Source organism: Peromyscus maniculatus, chromosome 5 (assembly GCF_049852395.1).
Source record: "Peromyscus maniculatus bairdii isolate BWxNUB_F1_BW_parent chromosome 5, HU_Pman_BW_mat_3.1, whole genome shotgun sequence".
Taxonomy (NCBI): domain Eukaryota; kingdom Metazoa; phylum Chordata; class Mammalia; order Rodentia; family Cricetidae; genus Peromyscus; species Peromyscus maniculatus.
This window is the reverse complement of record NC_134856.1, coordinates 64491090-64499807: the sequence shown is the minus strand read 5'-3', so window position 1 is coordinate 64499807 and position 8718 is coordinate 64491090. Positions and strand designations below refer to the sequence as shown.

Sequence of the window (8718 nt, the reverse complement as noted above, 5' to 3'; positions counted from 1 at the left end):
ATAAAACTATAACAGCTAAACCCAAAGACACTCTGCCTTTGCCTACCACCCCTCAAGTCAGCTGTGGTGGGGAAATCAGCCAGACCTACTTTTATCAATGGTGCTCAGTAATATTTGAGAATCTGTCTATTAGTCTTCATTAATGCTATTACAGCATAACATTGCATGGTATTTACAAGCTTCGAGAAGGAAGTAAAGATTCAAGCCAGTCTTGTGGGAAGTTGAAGATGGCCATACTTTTAGTTTTTCTAAACAAAAACACATTGAGGGGAGAAACAAAATGAAGCAGGATCAAAACACTGCCAAATTTCCCTTATCCCTGGTCCCCCAAACAGCTGCAACTGTGGGAGAATAAAACCAGAACCATTTGACAACAGCAGTCAACCAGAGTCAACAGTTGAGTTGTCAACAACCAGTAACATGTATCATAAATCACAATGTGCAACTAAGATGAAAAACATGTGAAGGTGAATTATGTCCATTCTAGAACGACTTCAGGAAAAAGTATTAAAAAAAAAAAAAACAACTCACAGTTCAGGACATTTGGTTAAAGCCATCCCTCAGCTGTAACATGAAGCTGCAGTAATGACCTCAGAAGTTAGTAACTCAACATTGCACAGATTTAGGATGCAATGTCAACTGAGCTGTGTCTTGCAGCTGAGGATGAGCTCAGCTGGCTAGCTGCTCCATGTGTTGTTGCAGTGACATCTTCTGCCAAGGGCCATGCAATGACTGCCTCAGGCTTTGGCATCTGGGAGTCTCTATAGTGACTCTCCTGCCATGGGTGCAGGAGAACAGCTGTGGACAACTGGCTGGAAAATGGGAGTGCTGTTGTTCAGTAAAACTTTATTTATAAAACTAAGCAGTGGGCCAGATTAGCCAAAAAAGCCAGTCCATGAAATGCTGGTTCTCCCTGACTGAGGAGGGGCTCTTCTCCCCATTCTCTACCTCTACTGCTTGGAAAATGTAAAATTCAAAGCAGGAAGCAGGGCATCCGATGGCAGTGAGAAGACAATGGTATCAGTTTCGCTTGTATTTAAACTTACATAGACTTTTTCAAGAATGGGAGATCTTGTGATTTCAAGCTGGGAGACTGTGATACACATATTGAGAAAAGAACTAAGATTGGATGATGACATGATGCAGACAAATCTTTTTTAGACCATTCCTGCTCACTAAAATGTTTGTGATTGTACGAAGACTGCCTTTTGTTTACAAAAACTGTGAACAAGAGCGTCAAATAACGACCACTGAAATACAGGCTGCTCTCTGACACATGGGATAATCCTATGATACACGGAACAAGAGGGTTGTGCAGATGTCAGGCTGTAAAGCACTTGCCACACAGGCAGGAGGACATGACTTGGAGCCCACAGACAACATAAAAAACCAAGTGTGGCAGTACATAGTTGCATGCTGGACATCTTAACTGTAACTGATTAGAACCTAGCTATATATGGAGATAGCAGTAAGTCCTCTAATCATCTTTCCTCCCTTGATGGTCATAGTTCCAACTTGTGTCCGCTTGGGACAGGGGCTATCATGTTACACCTTTGAAGTGTATTTCTAACTGGGCTTTGTTGTTGTTGTATATTGAGATAGGGTCTCACAAAGTCCAGGCTGTCCTCCAACACAGCTGCAGATGACCTTAAACTTGGGATCCTCCTGCCTCCACCTCCAGAGTGCTGGAATTGTAGGTGAGTAGTAGCATCATACCTGTTTCTGTACATTATTGAGTCCACGTCACTTGTGCAGGTTTTGACCTTGTGCAGTGGACTGTGTCCAAAGATGCTGGGTCTGCTATGAGGCAAGACAAAGCCATCTACTGACCAAAGCTGAAATCAAGGATGGCCAGAGACCACCTGTTTGATCTATAGTCAGATCATTTTCCTCAAATCCACTGCAAGGGTATATAATTACAAATTGGTTTAAATGCCCACTGTGAGGAAATAATTCACTTTAGTATAAAAAAGAAAGACAAAGCAACAAGAAGTATGTCTTTAAGAACACGTCAGGAACTAGAGAAATGGCTCAGCGGAATAGGGCACTTGCTGCTCTTGCAGAGGACCTACGTTCAGTTCCCAGCACTCACATGGTGGTCCACAATCATTCAATTATTCTGTAACAAAACCACACCCACTAGGGGCCTGTATCAGAGTGCTGCTCCACAATCTCACTGTGTACCCATGTGACACTGGCCCCTTTAGCACTTACCTTTCTATGCTCACAGTATATAACTATGACGTCATACCAGGTGACTAAGACACGGGAAACAAGGCAGAACCAGCCCTGGCTCCCTGTGCATCCATCAGCTGCTTCATGCTCAGCTGGGCTGTGATTCTATCCTCCTCACATTTTCCAAAACCACAGTCAATTGCATTTGCCTGCACGCTTCTGTGGAGACAAAGCAGGTGAGAACACGCTTGTCTGCCAGCAGGACTGCTGTTAGGACTTGCTAGGCTTCCCACTGCTGACAGGACATAAAGCTGCTTTGTGGGCTTGGGGAGAATGTGCCAGGTGCTGCCTCAGCGGAGAAAGGAATTCAAGTATGTGCTCATCCTTTAGGGAGAAGAAGAGAAAAGAGGAGAAAGGGAAGGAGGAGTGAATGTGAGTAGAGAGAGGGAGGAAGGGAGACAATGATTTGATGGGGGGAGATCAGGCAGAGAGGGAGATCAGGCAGAGAGGGAGAGAGGGGGAGAAGGAGGAAAGGACAATAGAAAGGGAATCTGCCGTCAGAAAGAGACCTGCTTGAGTGTCACTTCTCCAAGAATAATCTGATATTCCTTAGATCCATATAGAAATGCAAACGTTTTCTTAAGAAGGCAATTAGTTTTTATTAGTTCACAAGGGCCCTCAGCCACTACAGACGTTCCACCTGGAATGTTCTAAACGGAATCCCTCCACAGGCCTGAGCGCTTTGTGAATGGCCTGAGTTGGAGCCACTTCCCTTTAACAGATGAGAAGAGTGAGGCGGAGGCGTGAGGGATGAAGCAGCGTATCTGGTGTCCAGGTCCACCAGGGGTTGGCTGCAGCTCTGAGATGAGAGGAGGCCAGAGACGAGAGGCTGCATTGGTGGGAAGGGCCTGCTCTCTGCGCAGGACGCCGAGCTTACATCAGGGGATGGTAGATGGATGAGACAGTTTCTCTAACAGGCATCCCTGCCACCTAGAGATTTGGCTCCCTTGGTAGAATGCTTGGCAAGCAGGCACAAAACCCTGGGTTTGGCCCCAGCAGTGCATAAAGCCTGCACGGTGGCTCACATGTGTGATCCCGACACTCAGGAGGTAGAGGCAAGAGGATCATAAGTTCAACACCAGTCTTGGCTATATAGGGATCTTGACACTAGTCTGGGCTAGAAACTGTGGAGGAGCGGGGAAGTGGGGGCATTCCTGTGCATAGAAGCAATGGTAATAGTCCATGCAGCAGACAACCCCTGTGTTAAAAACCACAGTTTTTAGCTCGGTGTGCACTGATCAGCTTGCTCTGGTTCTTAATTTATGCTTCTTTAGAAATCAAATAAGAGTTGGAAAGAGAAATGCTATTGAAGTTGTCTTTGTCGTTTGTGGATTTACCCTGTCAGCAAGATTACCTGCTGTCAAAATAACTGGTTAAGAGAATTTAGAATCTCAGCTTTCACAGAGGGGAGAGAATCCACACAAGACTGCTCACGCTTGCATTTCCTACTTTGAAACACCATAATTCTCATGTCTAATGATGATCTTAAAAAAAAAGTAACATTAAACTTTATACTGAGTTTAATATATTATTGTTTCTTTCTTATTCCTTGTGGTGCCGAGGAATAAGTCTAGGGCCTGGTACATGCTAGGCAAGTACTCTACTGCTGAGCTACCACGCCAGCCACCAGACTTTACATTTTTATGAGAAATAAGCCTAGCATAAATCCTTCAAATGACTGCAGAAGCAGGTATTGGCACACACAGCAGACAAAAGACCAGATGGTCGAGACTTAGGTTGTTGACACACAGTCTGCACACCACTTGTACTTCTGCAGCATAAAGTCTGTCATATGTAATATGTTTATGAATGAGCATTGCTGTGTCCCAATAAAAGTTTATTTGCAAGTGATGGAGTATAATATTATCAGACAAGGAATACTATACAGATTGGACTCTTACCCCATAAAGTGTGGTGTGATCATATAATTTTGCCCACTTCTCATCCAAGAGAAAAAGAATCTATAAGTGAAACTATTTTTCAGTATCACAGCCTCTCAACAAGACTGTTTCTGCTAATTATTCCTGTGTTCCACCCCAAAAGTGTACGGATTCTTTAATTTCCATGTGCCTTCGTTCAGTTCATAAATATCCTGTAAAGACTCATGGGTCTTGCCCTCAGCTGTGAGCTGATAGGAATTTTTTGTTTGTTTGTTTTTTGTTTTTTTGGGTTTTTTTGCTTGTTTGTTTGTTTTGTTTTGTTTTCTTTGAGACAGGGTTTCTCTGTGTAGTTTTAGAGCCTGTCCTGGATCTCGATCTGTAGACTAGGCTAGCCTCGAACTCACAGAGATCTGCCTGGCTCTGCCTCCCAAGTGCTGGGATTAAAAGTGTTGCCACCGCCACCCAGCTGATAAGACTTTTGGTGGTGGGGCCTGGTAGAGGGAAGATGGATATAGGGGAGGACCTTTGAAGGGGCTCTTTAGACCTACTTATCCTTTTGCTTCTCAACTGTCATATGGTGATAGTTCCACGCCACCACATGCTCCCCAGCAAGATGAGCTGCCTGGTGATAGGCCCAAGATGAGAAAGCCAAAGCAACTATGACTAAACCCACAGCTGGATTAAACCATGAGACAGTCATGGCTAAACCCACAACTGGATCAAACCATGAGACAGCCATGGCTAAACCCACAGCTGGATTAAACCATCAGACAGCCATAGCTAAACTCACAGCTGGAATTAACCATGAGAAAGACATGGCTAAACCCACAACCAGAATAAACATTTCATCTTTCCGAGTCGAGTACTTCAAATATTTTGTCACAGGAATTGAAAGCCACAACACATCATCTAATTCCACGATAATCATCAGAAATTGTAAAATATTTCTCCTCTCTCTCTCTTCCCCCTCTCTCTGTCAGCCTAACTTCTAGAAATCTGAAGAATGCTTTGCTGCTGAATAATGATATCTGAACCATCTCTGTATGCTACATTTAACTTCTTAAGCTCTTTAAGTGGCTGGTGAACATCAGACATCAAGATCTATTTCGATTTTCCCAACCTATTCCTACAAAAACATGTCCAGTTGTTAAAACCAAAGCCAAGTCCTGTGGCAAATCAAAATAAGTGATATTGAAGTTAATACATCTTATCAAATCGCATCCACAGGAAGAGCAGATAGACTGATCAACTGGATCACCTGTCTCTAATCAGGGCTGAGCCATGATGCTGTCCTCCATAGATGGAAAAATTTAATGATTTCTCAATGACAGGTGGACACAGAGACTGAACGAATTTATCTATTTTATGTCTCAAAAACATCTTTTGCATAGTAAAATTCTTCCAGAAAACAGTTACATTTTACTTATGTTTGTTAAAAAATAAAAAACTCATCACATTAAAAATCTTTTTAGCCTTATTGACTGGAGAACTTCGGTGATCCAGCTAGATGTTTCTGAATAGGATTATTCTAAGTGCATAAATATTCCCTATGAATAAGGATGAATTAGCTCTAAAAGTATGTCATGTAGGTAGAAGGTCACTTTCCTGTGGGCAATTCAAAAGTGTTCCTACTTCTCAAACTGTATCCCCACATTCTTGGAAGGAAATCAGGGATCTGTTGAAAGTCAAAATCTGCTAAATCTCATGATCACTATTCTAAGAGCATTCAAAATAAACTGTGTGTATTTTTGTGCATGTGTGCATTTGCATGTGTGTGTGTGTGCAGCTGCCCACATGTGCTTGTTTGTGGAAGTCAGAGGAAAGCCCCAGGTGTCATTTCTCAGGGACTAGCCACACTGCCCTGGTAGACACTTGTAATCTCAGCACTAGGAGACAGAGGCAGATCCATGGGGCTGACTGGCCAGATAGTCTAGCCTACTTTGTGAGTTTCTGATCAACGAGAGACTATTTCATAAAAACACACCCAAGGAACAACACTTAAAGTTGTCCTCTGACCTCCACCTGTACCTACATGTGCATACACATATACGCAAACAAGCTTGACCACATACATCATACATGTTTCTAAAATATGTAGTATTTGTTCTTTAGGTGTTCTGCAGAGTACAAGCTTCCAGTCACAGCCTCTCTATGAACTGAGCTAATGGATGTTCAGACAAGCAAGTTCAGTTTGGAATCCACACTGTATTAGATTTACTTCCCCAAGTCCCTATCTGTGAGCCAATACATACCAGTTATGAATCCAGGATTAGGAAAATTTAGAAAGCAGATCAAGAGATTACTAAAAGTAAGACTGCAAAAGCACAGGATGGAAAACAAGAAGGTGCCCTAAGATGCCAAGCACTGCACACTGTAGAGGAGAACATGACTGCTGACCTCCCTTTAAAAGTGAGCCCACACAGGTTTAGTGGCACCCCACACAGTGTGAGCTCCCTCTCCAACTTGTGGGAACACCAGGCTGGAGGCTTGCTTCTGTGCCTATGAATTAGACGGCAGTAACAGTGAGGGACGCCTTCCCCAGGTTGGCTATAGGTCACTTCCGTGAGTGAGTTTATTTAGAAAATATTAGCTAGTTGCTGCCACTAACTGAACACAATTTTCTGGAGCGAGTTGATTGACTATTTCCTTGTATATCTTCCTGGATACTTCCCTCTCCTGAGACTCTTTCTGCCTGCTTCAGAATGACCTGGTTGTCCGTAGATACATGTAAACGTTTCAGGATTTTTGGAAGGGTTAACCTATAAGTCATTAAAAACACAGCCACAGGTAAGACAGGAGAACTTATTATAACTCATTATCTGTTCTTTCCTTAGAAAGACCTTTTAGAACCATTCTGAAAAGACCAATTAGATAAGGCTTTCCATGAAACAGTAGTGAGGAAATATGGTGTCATCAAAATACCACATGGCTCCATAAGGCCCATGGGCTGAGACTGGAAAGCATTTCAAGCTCTAACAGCAGGAAGTAAGCAGCAGCTATACCCTTTGTCTGAAAGCATCAGCTCCGTAGAACCTGGCGAGCTTGGTAACACTGTGTTGATGGCAGTTGGAGGAGGCAAATCAATGCTTATTAATGTCATTTTATCAGCTCAAATTTAGAAATACAAATAGCCAGCCACACTCCAGTTTGGCAGTCAGAAACCACACATCTCTTGCTCAATAGTTGGCAATGGGAGTGAGAAGTACAGAGGATGAGCTGATTCATCCTAACATCGTCAAGACCTTTAGCAGAAACTAAGGAAGTAGGAAGGAAGGAGGAATTCTAGCTAGAATGATCCCAGGTCACTCCCAAAGACTACATGTACTTTAATCTTCAAGTTCAATGAGAAACCTTGTTTTAAAAAGGTGGAGAAAGCCAGCAAGGTGGCTTAGGGTGTCAAGGCTCTGACCACCAAGCCTGACCATATAAGTTTGATCCCCAGGACTCACACAGTAGATTCCTGAAAGTTGTCCTCTGACCTCCACATGTACACCTACATATGCACATACACACACTCACATACAAACACATACTCAGACACACACAGACAATTCAGAAATAAATGTTTCTAAATAATAAGATGGAAAGTAATTGAGGATTCCCGATGCTGAGTTCTGGCTATTACATGCATGGGTTCCTACTGTGGTGGTTTGATTAGGTATGGTCCCCACAGACTCATGTGTTTGAATGCTTGGCCCATAGGGAGTGGCACAAGTGGCCTTGTTGGATCAGCTGTGGCTTTGTTAGAGGAAGTGTGTCACTAGGGGCTGGACTTATAGGTCTCTTATGCTCAAGTTACACCCAGTGTGACACACAGTCTTTCCTTCTGCTGCCTGTGGATCAAGATGTAGAGCTCTCAGCTCCTTTTCCAGCACCATGTCTGCCCACATGCCACCATGCTTCCTGCCAACGGTGATAATGGATTAAATCTCTGAACTGTAAGCCATCCCCAGTTAAATATTTTCCTTTATTAGTGTTGCCATGGTCATGGTGTCTCTTCACAGCCATAGAAACCCCAACTAAGTCACCCACAGATGGTACACATGCACACACTCATTCACATATACAAATATTCATGCGCTCCCCACACATATCCTTCTGAATTTTCCAAAATTGTGAGATACATGAAGTTAAAAGATGTATCAGAAGTAAAGTTCAGCTATGAGATAATGGGTGGTGGCTTTATGAGAAAAGCTTCTCAAAAATAAAAAAATATAACTGAATAAGCAAGTGATTAATATGTGCATTGGGGTGTTTTTCAGAAAAACAAAAGGTCAAATTTTAGTTAAATTAGCCTTTTACTTTAAAGAAAACTCTTTCTTTGTGTCAGTGGTCCTGGTGTTGATAAACACTGCTTGTGTAAGAGGCTCTCCAGAGTTCAACTACTACAAATTAAATCTCATGATCCTTGATTATTGAGACATTTTGTCATCCTCTCACTCCCAGACCATCACTGCCACCACTGTGGTTAATACTCCAGAAATACTGGAGCATATCTGAATATGGGTTTTTACTTTTTAGTCATTTTATAAAAAAGTTGTAATAACAAAATTTATAAAAAGCTTTTATCATTTTCATTTATGTGTATTCATATATGTACATA

The 8718-nt window shown here is 42.6% G+C and overlaps 1 long non-coding RNA gene across 1 annotated transcript; it reads left to right on the top strand.

Moving 5' to 3' along the window:
- The first annotated feature begins 2267 nt into the window (after positions 1-2267).
- Positions 2268-5592, top strand: LOC143273163 (uncharacterized). The gene is made up of 2 exons (XR_013051070.1): positions 2268-2411; positions 5096-5592. It is a non-coding gene; the product is annotated as an uncharacterized LOC143273163 (long non-coding RNA).
- Positions 5593-8718: the final 3126 nt, after the last annotated feature.